Source organism: Bidens hawaiensis, unplaced genomic scaffold, assembly GCF_021521415.1.
Source record: "Bidens hawaiensis isolate Kalapana, Puna unplaced genomic scaffold, B.hawaiensis_p1.1 tig00008762_1, whole genome shotgun sequence".
Taxonomy (NCBI): Eukaryota; Viridiplantae; Streptophyta; class Magnoliopsida; order Asterales; family Asteraceae; genus Bidens; species Bidens hawaiensis.
Genome location: NW_027491632.1, coordinates 1,042,955 through 1,058,046, shown reverse-complemented (window position 1 = coordinate 1,058,046; position 15,092 = coordinate 1,042,955).

Below are 15,092 nucleotides of genomic sequence, written 5' to 3'. Positions count from 1 at the left end.
ACCTGGGTTGCAAGCTGCTTTTAACCAGGGGCAAGGTCAGTATAAAATACGGGTTCTAGTGTTCAAAGTTCAGGTATTGGGCAAGATGTAAGTGGTGGTTTGAGAAGATTGGAAGAGATGATGAAGCAAATTCTTGTTAGAGATCAAGCCAATCAGAAGACTTTCGCCAAACATAATATATTGTTAAAGAATCACTAGTCATAATTACTTCACCTTCAGGGGTTCGTTGCTGATATTGCTCGGCGTCTCTACGAAAGGCTTTAGGGACAGTTTTCAGGTACTACTCAGCCGAATCCGGCCATTTAATTGAAAGCAATTACTACTCCTAGCGGAAGGGTTTTGGGTCCTGAGGTAATCAGAGAAAGAGTTGGAGTTGAAGATGAGGAAGTAGTTGATGAAGAGATAGAGATAAAGGTTCTGGGAAAAGTATAGGTTAATGGACCAATTATTGAGCCACAAGTAGAAAGAAGCATTGAGAAGAAGCCGATCGAAGTCCAGTCGTCACACATCATTGATCATGCTCATGTCCCGTGTCCCTCTTGGCTTAAGCAACAAAAGTATACGAGGGAGTACGGGCATTTCTCGATATATTTCAACAGTTGGAAGATCAATCTTCTGTTTATTGAAGCTTTCCAACACATGCCGAAATATGCGAAACTTTCGAAGGACTTGCTAAAAAGAAAAGATTGTTTGAGAGAGGTTTCATCTATTCCTCTTAGAGGTGATTGTTCGGCGGTGGTTTTAAATGAGGCCCCAAAAAAGTTGTCTGATTCGGGTGTGTTTACGATTCCGTGTTCGTTTGGTAGTAATATGATGAGTCAAGCGTGCGTTGGCGGATTTGGGTGCTAGTATTAATCTTATGCGGTATTCTTTGTTCGAAAAGTTGGAGTTAGGCGAGCTTACACTTACTCGCATGTCGTTGTCATTGGCGGATCGTTCGATTAAATATTCGCGGGGTATTATTGAAAATTTACTAGTAAAAGTTGATAAGTTCGTATTCCCGATGTATTTTGTGGTACTTGATATGGAGGCCGACGAGAGGGTTCCCATTATTCTTGGTCGTCCGTTTTTACAAACGACTAAGGCACTTATTGATGTGTATGACGGGAGAAGGAGAAAAAAAGAGCATCTGCGAACCAGAATTATTTGCAGGTCAGAATATGGTCTACAGGAAAGATGATGAAATTGAAGTTCAAGCACGATTAGTCTTCTTGATACATGTCATGCATCCGGTTCATGCCAGGTAAGTTTAAATTTTTGTGGTCTGACCCGCTAAGGATTTCTAAAACATTTTTCAATTCCACTAATAAAATTTTAATGTTTAACAAGTACTGGGTGGAACTAAACGTGTTAGATAGGATCCAGGTCTAGGAGAAACCTCCAGATTAAGTTCAAGTGTGGGGAGGTTTATCAAAGTTTGTATAATTTATCGAGTCATTAATGTAGTTTTCTGTAGTTCTTTGCTTTTTGTGTTTATAAGTTTTTCTAGGTTGAAGAAAGATTGTGTGAGCTAGAGAGATGATCCCTAAGGAAGAGTTTAATGAAAAGACAAGTGTGGGGATGGATCAGTGGAGCCGTATACTTTATATTTATTATTTGCTCCTAATTCTTCATGTTTTATATATTACTTGTTTTGGTGAAATACTTTGAATGCATAATATCTATCAGATTGATAAGATATATTATTAGATATATTTATTATATTTTTGCCGCTTACGTTCGTGTATGAGAGAAGGAGGTACTGTTTGCTAAACATGTTCGTAGTTGGAGGGCTTTCATGGAAGAAGACTTTGGCATCATATTGCACGCATATTACCAGCTAAGTCTTTTCCATTATCTAGCTTATTTACTTTTTATTTTGTTTTGTTTTTAATTTTTAAGTTTTTAATTTTTTGTAGTACGACTTTATTTTTATTTTAAGTCTTTTTTATCCTTGCATTAAAAACAATGCAACATTTAAGTCTGAGGTTAGGATATTTGAGTCGTAGTTTTAATTTAACTTAAAAAATATTAAAAACAATAATTTTTTTTTGAAAAATGTCTATTGAATATAGTTTTCAGCGTTAAATTGGGTGATGTTGATACTTATCGGAAATTGTTATTTCAAACTACTAATAATATGAGATAATATAAAAATGGTCGCACTTAACTTGGGATGTGTCAATAGGCTCATCCTTGAAAAATAAAGGGCAATTTGATAAATGGGTAATGAATATATATAAAATTTCTAGTAGGTAAAACATTTGTCCGTGGAAAATAAGTAATGAAAGGTTGGGTCATACTCAAGCCTCAATTTTTTGTATGAATGTGAAAATAGTATGAATTGTAAAAATTTGGATACGCTATCATATGATGCTTCGGTAGGTTTAAAGTTAGAGTATGCCAAGTAGCCGGTGATATAAATCTTAAATCGTTTAGTTTTAGTGTTTTACACTTTATTAGAATATGGTTGTATAACCTTAAATCTTGTATTGATGGGACACATTGGGTCCGGAGACTATGGGTCTGTATGCGTTTTTTCATCTGGGTATTCATAATTCCTAAGTGGATTTGTGAATATTAAAATGCTAAAAAAGAGCAAACCCGCAGTTATTTGCCAAACATAAGTCATTAAACTTGATCATTACGTAATTAAAGTACAAATACACTACTGACTTAATCATCTACGTTGTTAGCAATGTGGGGTCCCCTTGCTCGCGTCTCATTACCATTAAGAAACGGACCACAAGGGACACGTCGCATGTAAACCCTACAGATGAATTTATGCATACTCACCTATGGTGATGGGTTTGGGGTATTTCTTGATAACGGAGTATGTCATGTTGTTGGGAACACTAGCTAATTAATTAATTATACCTAAATCTTATCTAATTGCTGATTTGGTAGACTTTGATGCTTAAGCTTAGGTGTGGATAAACAATATCCTTGAACGTCTTAACTATTCATGCAAAAAAAAAGAGCAACAAAAATTTTAAATCTACTAATTTTGAGGTTCAAGTCAAGTTGGGGTGGTCTGGTCCGCTAAAAACTGAAAATAAACGGGTCTTAACTGTGTAAACCACTGATTTATATAAATTAAAGAAATTGTTGGATCTTATTTGTTCCGGTAAAGATCAAGGCATACGTTTAAGTGGACAACTATAACTGTGATTGCTATCTTTGCGTTTTATTAAACTTTAAATTAATGTATATGTTTTAAAAACTATATTTCTGATTCCATTACATTAGACTTTTTCATTGACGAAAAAAATAGTAAGTGTGGAGATATTTGATATAATGATATATATATATTCCTTGTATATTTTATATAATATTTTATTAGTTTTTATTCGTTTTTTAGTTAAGATTTGTATACTACTAACACATTTGTGTTTTGTAGGTTCCGGGAGTTTAAAGGGGTTGGAAAGGGCAAAAAACAAGTCAATATAAGCCAAAACGAGAAGTCGGGACGCATTTTGAAAGGAACCAAAAGGAGAACCGGTCAGACCGGCCGGTCAGACCAGCCCTCCCACATGACCGCGCCGTGCCGCGCGATCAAGTTGTCAGGCCCTGGTTGCATGACGCCTAGGTCCTACTATTCCATAAAGTTTCCCATTTTTGTCAGTTTAAGGCACAGTTCACTATAAATACACCCATAACCTTAACCTGAAAAATACCCTACAACCATCTGATAAATTTGGAGTTTATTGGAGCATACATTCGAGATTATTGGCGGTTTCGAAGGAAAGGAAGCATTCGGTGAATTGTTCTACATTCGAGATTGAAGACTACGGGTTTTATCACCTTGGATCTTCCGTTTTTATTGCTTTCGCCATGTTTTCTTTTATCGTTGTTTTGCTTGATTTTAAGATGCTAGGCTAACCTTAATAGACTGCATAGGCTATTGACGAACCATTGTTAATGTTTGATTTTAGTTGGACCGTTTCTTTTCGTTATGGTTTTATGATTCAATAAACTATTTAATTTTATTTGATTGATGTGTATGTGCATTTGGTTTTGTTTGTTCTAGTTTTATTATTCCATATAATCCTTGGTGATTGTTTCATATGATAGGATTTTGTTAGGTCATCTACCATGTGTTTTTGACTAGTTTATGATTGAATTCGAATAAGATCATAGGAATAATCTTATTATTCAAACGAATAAAAGTGTGATGCTAACCTAGAAAGCTATAAGGTGATGAGTTATTGTTAGATCTTTGTTGATTAAGATTGCTAGATTTAGTTCTTCGTAAGGACTCCGTCTAGGTTTGATTAATTAATATTGTCTAGCGATTCAATTAAGTTTATCAAATTACCTTTGATTTCCACGCTCTAAGATAGGATTTCACTATAAAGGTACTCTTTCATAATTAATTAGATAACTGTAAGGGAGTTTAATTTATAAACTAGTGTGTCTTAAAACTTATTAAACACTCATAGGTGTCTTCTTGAGATGGGTCAGAGGTCATGTTGGATTTTCTTTTAAGAGTCTATTATACTATCTAAATTTCATATCAATTATTTTCTAACTATTTGATAACTGAAACTTTAGAGATTCCAGCCTATTATGTGGTTTTTCAATACCATCTGAATCAGTTAAACTTATTTCTCTTTTGTTTTATTATTTCTCGTTTCTTCATTAGTTGTTTTATGACTTAATATTAATCAAATTAAAATCCCCCTTTTAATAATTATAAAATAAATAGTCGTGTCGGTCAGTTGAGTCTAATTAGTTAATATACGTAATTTAAAGAGTCGTGTGGGTTCGATATCCGGACTTACTTAGCTATACTAGAGTCGATCGGTTCACTTGTCGGTCAGTAGTTTAGTCCAGTTTTAAAGAGTTTAAAGTATTACTTAGTGTCTAGTTTAGCGTAATTTAATTAATAATTATTTGACTACTTTTAGCACATCACATTTCCTCTGCTTTTTTGATGAGCACGAGTTGACCGGCCTAATTTCATGCTATACAACTATCCATTGGGCACAGTTGAAGACGTTCGTCTAGAAAACTCTAATAAGAGAGTTGAGAAATTCAACAAATTCTTTCATTTTCTTGTTGACAATCAACTATATGAAAACAACAAAGGCTTCGACTAAAACTAACTGAAGATGGAAGCTTACAGATCAAATACTAAAGACTATAGGGAGATTATAGGGTCCCGTTTTGTTCAATAGTCTTTTGTATTTGTTTGTTTAACTTACGTTGTATCTTGTTAGCTTATCGATTTCATTTATGTATGTTTGGGCCCAAGACCATAAACTTAGAGCTCATTGGGCCGATAATAATATAAGTGGGCATGACATTGCTTCACCTATAAAAGGTGAAACATGCTTTGGAAATACCAACCTTTTGCCATTTTCTCTATCTTATCCATTTATCAACTCTCTCTACTCTCCTCTCTATTTCTATTTCCGGTAATAAACTAAACACCAACAAGATCCGAGATCTCGGTTGACACAAGTGATTTTCGCTAGCTTGTGGTTAGAGATTGATTCAAGAACTATTTGTTTTATCCGTTTTTAGGACCTACAAAAAACATTAAATATTGAATCTTCGGTTTTCATATACTTTGACTTCTGGATGTGCTTGTTTTACGCTTTGAACACTTTGTTTTGTTTAGGGCTCGTGCATATAATGCTTCCACTATTTAAACATTAAACTCTGAGAGCGTTTTCCCGCTTTGGGAAATTATAGTTTTTAAATAAACTTAAATGTCGTTTGATGTAACTAACGAGTAAGATCCCGGTATGTCACGCGTCTCGTGATAAAACCCGCTTGTGAAAACTGAGGGTGTGACAAATTTTAATAAAATAAAAAGTACTATCCCTTAAAAATTATTTAAATAAAAAAAGTGTTGATAAAATACAAAAATATAAAACATATATCATTAGCTTTTAACTTATAGTTGCATATATAAAAGAAAACCAGGAGAGAGAGAGAGAGAGACGTTGGGTTTTTGTGGTCATGCTTTCAGACAACAATCATGATGACTTCCTCTCCTCCGATCCACCACCCTCCACCGCCACAAACACTCTCCACCACCATCATTACCTTCTTTATCATTAACCAACCCAAACAAAAATCCCCCATCATTAATATAACAAGAGGATCATATATATGGATTTGAAGAGTTTGGAGATGCGAAGAAGAAATATTAATAATATTTTCCAAGATCTCTCTCTTTCATCCTGGGGAATCAAGCGACTCGGTCCGATTGATGTTTGCTATATCGAACGTCACATGGTTCATGTTTCTTACAGCTAGTTCAGTTATTGTCCTACTTTAACATGGGTGTTTGTTTTTCTTATCTACTTTTATTTCATTTGAAACCCTAATTCCTAGGGTTTGAAGAATTTAGCTTAGGAATTAAAATCAAAGTGAAACCAAATGTTTGTGTTATATTTTTTTTATGTTAGGAGATGATCAAGATCCTCATAATGCTGTTAAATTCTTGATCTAGATATTTCTCCAAACAGAAAATGAAAACCTGGGTCAATTTTTTGCTACATTTGTTGTGATGATTGCTATTGTTTTTGTTGGATTATAATATGTTTAAATGTATCTGAATGCAATAGATTTGTTTTCAACTTTTTATGTGAAAATTGATATTCATATTATATGTCATAGTTGATTCTCTTTGTAAGATGTAAGAAAAGTTTACATTTGCTCTGGAACTTAACATTTCCAAGATCCGGAGTTGTTCATTGCCTTTTATTTTCTTTGAGTTTATAATTTGGGTTTAACTGAGTCTTATTCGATATGTGTTCATCATGAATAGGTATATTCTTTTTATGAGCCATGGTTTATTATTTTCTTGGGTCCCTTTATAATCCTCAAAAGAATCCCATGCATATTAATCGAAAAAGCATGTTTTCTTTTGAAAGAACAAACCTGACTAATTAAAACAAGTTGTGTTTTGATTTAGATATACGGGTAGCCTTTTCTTAACGAACGGAAAATTTCATTAAAAGAAAAGGAGTAGCAAGTTTCTACTAAACAATAGATTTCAAAAAAAATTTTCCATAGTTCATACAAAGGAGCCAAACTAAAAAAAATAACTTTACATTAATCTTTACGATCAAAAAACATAAGCTCCCTCAATGCCAGGGCCGGCCCATGGCCACTGAAATGAAGATAGGGATTTAAATCCATATTTTGTTAAAGTCTTCCAATTAAAAAGAAAACATTAAATATAGATGTATATTTAATAGGTGGATTAAAAACAAAAATAACATATGGTCTAGTGGTAAACCTATGTGTTGCTTATTGGTAGGTCACAAGTTTGAGGCTGATTGCTAACATTTTTTGTCCTATGTTTTTGTTTTTTAACACAATTATCTAGAAATGGTCACAAAATCTCATTTTAATTTAGGCCTCAAACGTCATTGAGTCAGCCCTACGCAATGCTTAACCCACAAATAACTTGTGAACTTTGAATGACTTTGACAACATGGTTTGGAAAGGGTTTTCTATGGTTGAAGAATGCTCCAGCTAGATCCGTTTTCCTCATAGCCATCATTGTTTTTCCCTTGTACATATATGGCTGTGTATGCAAAGAGAAATTATGTGCACGCACGGAGTGTGTGTGTGTGAGAGAGAGTAGTCTCTCTCAAAAAATAAGATATCACTTATATATAGTGAGTGAATGGGCCTAAACCTAATCGGCTAACGCCATCTTACCTTATTGAAGTTGAGCTTAACAAGTTGGATTATTGGGCTAAATCATGAGATGAGATAAAGGACCAAATATATCAAAACTCAACCCATAGAATAAGCCCAATTATGGGGTTACCTTTTCAGTTCCTAACTTTTCAAATGCACCAATAAGTGTGAGAACTATCTCATGGATTATCTCCTTAAAGACGGATCTGTATTCGGACTACCACCAATATCCAATAGGTATTTGATTGAGAAAGCATAAATGGATGGGAGATTACACCATTTACTTGAAGATTTCCATATAAGCCAAACCACGAGAGATTAAGACACATGCTTAGTCGATTCCGGCATGTCATTGCACAACAACACTAAGTGTCCCCAATAGGCATATTCATGCGTAACAAAGCATGCGATGTTGGGATTTGATCTAACTTGACTCTCCAAGTGAATAAATTGTGATACGACCCATGTCCAGATCGCAGCCTAATTATCCACGCAACCCATTTTCTAGATTAAGTAACTGATAAGGATGAGTCAATACAAATGAAAAGTCAAATACCTACTAGTGCTCATCTTTCAACTCCTTTATACTTTTTTGTTTGTTACATCTTAATTGTTTTTGTATTTAAGTAAAGGAACAAAAATAATAAACTTATGATCAATTTTTCCTACTGAAATTCATTTCTTGTGTTTTACTTGGAGTTTTGATTCGACTTGAATAGAACTGTATCAATTGGTACCTTCATTGACGCACACAACGCCTTGTCGCCATGAAACAAGGACTGCACAAGATTCTATCGCGGTCAAGGTCGAAGCTATACACTCCAGTTCCCAAGAGAAGTATCAAAAGTTAGATGCCCTCGCAGCCCAAACAAAACAAACCACCCTCCTCACAGCATACCTAACAAAACCAGAACCTAAGGCGTTGCCTTCAAATATACCACCGTCAGACCACTGCTTACAAATACATCATCCCAAGCTGACCCTCTCGACTTTGATGGCAAAAATCAGCCCAATTACTTTTTCCTAGGTGTAAAATACTTCACCTTTTACAATGTCAGTCCCCCGCAACAGTTGGCGATGGTGTCTTTCAGTCTATCCACTGACACGCAGTTGGTACGAATACCTCCTCAACAGTCACGTGTTAACCACATGGTACACCTTTACTGATCACTAAAATCATATTTTGGTGCCTCCTCGTATGATAGCCATTAAGCTTCATTTTTAAGCTACGCCAGACCTCCACAGTTACCACATCCACCCTTCTGGCATTGTGTCTTCGTAGATTATCACATGAGGCCCTCCAGCAACAAAAGGCCGTCAAACTATGTTTTCGTTGTCGAAGAAGTATTACCTTTGGTTACTGATGAAACCCTCGTCAATTTTTTTCCTCCTCGATAGTGAAGAACCTTACTGTTTCCTATCACTGATCAATCTTGACTTTGAACCAAGCCCACTAACCATAATTTCGACTTCGGCTAAACACCCAACCCCCTAATCTAAACCCACCGATGCACACCATTTCTATTTCTATTCTTTGTCCATGATCGCCTAACTCGGCTTTGTATCGCTAAAAGCACTTCATGTCACGGGTTTTATCAAGGGTCAAACTTGAGGGCTAAACATAACATTGTCCAACTGTGATGGGTTTATTACCTCAAACTTGCAGTGACTCTAATTCAATCCATTTAAGTTATGATAGAAAATGGTGAGTTCATCAATTGTATTGGTTTTTGTCCTAAGGTAACATTAGTCTTGACTTTACAATCTTTTTTTACTACGTTATTCATCATGCCCAAAGATGGAGCCAATATCGTCTTGGATTTTAGATGGTTGAGATTTTTGGGTAAAACCACTTTCAAATTCTAAATTCCCCAAATCACCTTTAGTCATTATAGTGCCGGCCATGACATATGGCAGGGTAGTCGACGGCATAGGCCCGACTACCCACTAGGCCCGGATTTTTTTTTTTGTAAAATTATATGTGATTTTATGAAAAACTATATCTAGAGTTGATGTTTTAACAAAATTACAAAACAACTAACTTGGTCTAATGGGTTCTAGTCTCATTTGAGACCTGTTTTGGCCTATTTTTATACATTAGTTTTTTAAACAATCCAGATCATAACCAAGGAAGACAAGTTAAAAATTAAATTGTTTAAACAAAAAAAAAAATACTCATTTACTTAGGCGCAAATATTTTTCGCCTTCGGCCCAAATTTTTTTTTCAATTCTCGGAGCCGGCAATATAGTAAAGCCATTATATTCTAAAGAGATCCATATATTCATCGCGATCCTATGACCACCCAAAACTATTTCAAACTTGCTGAGGACAAGGCCAATTTCAAATGATGGGATATTGATACAACCCATGTCCAAGTTGCAGCCCAAACCCAAGCGAGCAATGAATTGGCCAACCAATTTCAGGATTTAGGAAATGATAAGGATTCCTTAGTGAGTTAGTTCAAATGCAAAGTCAAATACTTACTATTGCTCATCTTTTCTCTCTTTTATGTATTTTTGTTTAAGTTGTAAATTCTTCATGTTTTGTATCTAAGTAAAAAAAACAAACGATCATTTTTCCTGCCAAAAGTACCTGCTCTAACTCTTTGTTTTCCTTGGAGTTTTGCTTCGAATAGAATCGAATATTACATTGATCGACCTTCAAAGAAACCCACTATTCCATTGAAACTCATCCTGATGAACCAAAACTTGGCGATCACATAGGCCAATCTTCTTCCTACTCGTCCAAAAGCCCCAAATGTAGGATTCCCTCTTAAAGAAAGAAAAAATGAAAAAAAACATAACACCATTTGTGAACTCAAGAAGCTACATTAATTTAAATTTAAGTCATATTTGAAGCTTCAAGAACTTTGTTTTTCAACCAAGAAAAAGCCACATCCACATCCATATATAAGGCCTATCATTGATTTGCCTATCTTCCATATACGAAAATTGAACCTCATCATTGAACAAAGAAATCACCTCTTGGATCCTAGTTGTAAGGATTTTAGCGCTGAATTTGTATTGACATCTATTTGGATAGTGAACTAGTTAATCATCCACTTGAAGTGGACACATATCACCTTTTGTTTAACATACCACGTTTAACAATTGTTATAACCATGAATTATAAAGTTTGGACCAAAGTCAACCTTTATATTATTAGAAAATCAAGTGGAAAAGGTCGCAGATCAATTAAGCATCGTCCGTTTGCTCAAAAATTTGGACCAAAGTCAACCCGTATTTTAAAATATACTCGTTCTCGGCTGTTTGATTCTTTTACAGGCAAATGTGAAACTAAAACATGCAGGTGTTAGGATTAGTGAAGGCCTTTGGGCCGGGTTTGTTGGTTGACAATTAGAAGACAAAAGGGGCGACCCGTTTATTTATGAAGGATGACCCATTTGATTTTTTTTGGTCCCTAAGTCATTTAAACTAATTGTTCTCTATATATATCATGGTCATGTATTGTAATCTTTGTACCGTGCTTAATAAAAATATCCTAGTTGCAGCCCCTATTGCTTTCACTTGTGCGTGTGTGTTTGTGTTTCCGCTGCGTACCGACTCTGTTTAATACCTAACAAGTTGGGTTAGGCTAAATGTACCCCTCTGGTTGCTTGTCTTAACCCCCCACCCCCCACTTGGAAAAACCAACTTTCATATTAACCCTTTAAATCATATAATTACCAAATTAGCACAAAAATAAGGATTTAATATTATTTTTTTTACAAGTTGCGTTTTCTTTTTATGATTTCGAGTTTAGGGTTTTGGGTTTCGGTTTTATGGTTTAGGGTTTAGGGTTCGGTTTCGGATTTAGGATTTCGGTTTTAGGGTTTAGGGTTCGGGTTTAGGGTTTTTAGGGTTTAGGGTTTGGTTTCGGGTTTAGGGTTTCAGTTTTAGGGTTTAGGGTTCGGTTTCGGGTTAGGGTTCGATTTTGGGTTTCGAGTTTTGGGTTTAGGGTTCGGTTTCGGGTTTAGGGTTTAGGTTTTAGGGTTTAGGGTTTCGGGTTTAGGGTTTTTGATTTATTTTTTAAAAGATAAAGTGGTAAAATAAGGATATTATAAATACATATACTATTAAAATTTTAAAAAGATATTATAAATATTTATAATATTAATATTAAAAATATAAATATTAAAAAAATAAATTAATAGTAATACTTGATAGTTTTTAATTTGATATATGTAGTGGAGGTTAACAAAAGAAAATAATGTTGTAGGGACTAATATGTATATAAATAATGTTAAGAGCTAATTGTAATTTATGTAATAAGTTCAGGGGGAGTATATTAAGTAAAAATGGAGTAGGGGGGGAGTTGGTATGTGATGCGTGCTGTGTAGCTTGTATAAAATATGATATATTGGATATTTAGCTTTTGCATAAGATCGTGTTTTAAATTTATAAAAGTGACTAAACACACACAAAATAGGCAAGTGTACCTATCGTATATGTAGAATAGTATTGGTAAGAACCAAGTATCGATCCATTGACACAAATGTTTCTAATAATAAATCGTTGTTTTACTTCAATCGGAGGTTTTAATCATTTTGGGGTTTTAATATATCATGGTCATGTATTGTAATCTTTGTACCGTGCTTAATAAAAATATCCTAGTTGCAGCCCGTGGACGTAGATCGTGTTGACCGAACCACGTAAAATCTCTTGTCTCTTATTTATTGCTTTCGTTTGTGCGTGTGTGTTTGTGTTTCCGCTGCGTACCGTCTCTGTTTAATACCTAACAAGTTGCATCAGGGCTTTGGCTCGTTGTTAACACACCGGTTTGTTGCACTGAGACGATTTGCAGAAAGGTTTTTTTTTTTGGGTTTCGAGCTGTCTGTTTCCAATCGTGAGTAAAGCAAGGATTTTATTTCCTTTCCTGGAAGCTTTAAAAGGTCAAAACAAATAATAAAGGGCAGGAATTATTTCTTTTGGAGTTCATGCGTGTAAAGAAAGAAATCACATTTTGATTTTGTTTCTTTGTAAGCTCCACGACTTCATAATAACAAAATAGGAAAAGTCAATTCCTTTTGATTGCCATTAATTGCTTTCTTGTAGCCGCGGTTTAGAGAAGTCCACCAACAGATTGGGTTTATTTAATATATTTGTTTCTTGGGAGCTACACAAACAAACTAGAGGGAAATAAAGGTGTTCTGCCTTTTATTAGTTTGTTACGTGAAGTCAAGGAATAGTTATTATCAAGTATTATTGTGTTGGTGTCTTTGGCGGAGGATTACAAGGTTTTGGTACGGTAAAATTTTTTTTATTGGGTTTTCATTTGCGGGACACGGGACAAGGTGATCGAGGTGGTACCGGGTTAAAACTCTTTGAAGCCGTTGATTAGAGTTTGGTTAAAACTCTTGGATTCGCCGGGTTAAGGTTAGAGTTTTTGTTTATTGGTTTTTTTCTCTGTTTTCTCGTTTGCAATGTCTGAAGAAGGGAAGGTTCGAATCGACAAGTTAATGGGACTGATTTTTCATGGTGGAAAATGCAAATAGAGGCGTTACTTGGGGAACATGATTTGGATATGGTATTGGAGGAAAAGCCGGATAAAATGGATAAAGCCGAAGAAACAATTTGGAACTTAAAGGACAAGAAGGCTAGAGGTAAAATTACATTGGCTTTGACAGTATGATGACAGATCTGTCAAATATGTATGAAAAACCGTATGCAGCCAATAAGGTGTTCTTGATGAGGGAATTGTTTATGACAAGAATGCACGGGGGAAGTTCAGTCGCTTATCACATTAATGATTTCAACTCGATCATGTCCAGGTTAGCTTCTGTGGGCATGAAGTTGGATAATGAGACTCAAGCTATTATATTGTTATCTTCTTTGCTAGAGAGTTGGTCTGGAACTGTAACGGCCATTACTAGTTCTGTGGGAGCCGATGGTTCGACATTTGAGGGGTTCCGAGATATTGTGTTGGGTGAAGATGTTCGCCGGAAAAGCACGAGTTGCAGATCATCTTCTGGTATGTTTTATGCTGGCAGGGGAAGGGAAAAACCGTCTGCAGCCAATAAGGTGTTCTTGATGAGGGAATTGTTTATGACAAGAATGCACGGGGGAAGTTCAGTCGCTGGTCACATTAATGATTTCAACTCGATCATGTCCAGGTTAGCTTCTGTGGGCATGAAGATGGATAATGAGACTCAAGCTATTATATTGTTATCTTCTTTGCTTGAGAGTTGGTCTGGAACTGTAACGGCCATTACTAGTTCTGTGGGAGCCGATGGTTCGACATTTGAGGGGTTCCGAGATATTGTGTTGGGTGAAGACGTTCGCCGGAAAAGCACGAGTGACAGATCATCTTCTGGTATGTTTTATGCTGGCAGGGGAAGGGAAATAACAGGAGCAGTGGGAGTCGGGGGAGGAGTTCGTCTAGAACTCGAAAGAATGTGAAGTACTGGAGTTGTAATGAAGTTGGACATGTTAAGAGTGATTGTCCAAACAAATTACAGGGAAAGGCTGCTGAGGTGAACACTGCTGAACAGGTTAATGAAGGCGTCAGTGATGACGAGGCATTATTTTGTAGTGTTGATAGCATGGTGGACTCTTGGGTCATGGATTCCGGATCTTCGTTCCACGCTACGCACAGCAGGGAGACGATGGTGAATCTATAGGTCGGTAAATTTGGGAATGTACGTATTGCTAATGGTGATGTTCTTAATGTTACGGGCATGGGGGATGTTCATTTGGTAACTCCATTGGACCCGTCTGGAACTTGAAGAATGTTAGGGTTATTCCAGCGTTGAAGAGAAGACTTATCTCTGTTAGTCAATTGGATGAACTAGGCATGGAAGTAAATTTTGGTGGAGGTAAATGAAAGGTAACTAAAGGTAGTCTGGTTATTGCTCGTGGAAACACGTACGGTTCATTATACATGGTGCAGGTGCCTATTGAGGGAAGTATGACCGTCCCTCAAAACAAAGTCGGGTTCGCTGAGTCAAAGGGGCAAAATAAGGTTCAATTTGCAAGAGTGGAGCCTGGTGCCAAGGTGATTCAAGCTGAGCGAGGTCGGAGGTCTAAAACAAGTCAGGGGTTTGGTGACAGTGGGGGCGCGGGTTGTGATTCGGGAACAGTTACAAAACAACGTTGGGTTTTGAAGACCGTTATTCCAATTGATAAAATCTCTCATGGGGAACTCTTGCTGAAAGAGGAGAGTGGTAGTGGTTCTCGGGTTATCTCTGGAACTGATGGATTGTGCGTATCGGTTGAGATAGAGGACGGGTCAGTTTTTACTGACGAGTTGGAGCTCGGCGGAGCTTCAACTGACCATTCTGGTACTTGATGTTGAAGGGGGTGCTGCAACTAGGTGCTAAGTCTTAGCTTGTTTATAGGAACTGGAAGCTTGGAAGACTTGTTAATAAAGATTACTGATATTACTGATGACTAGGTTGCTTTGTATTTGAATGGTGGGCAAGAGTTTATCGCCAGGACTTCAAGTG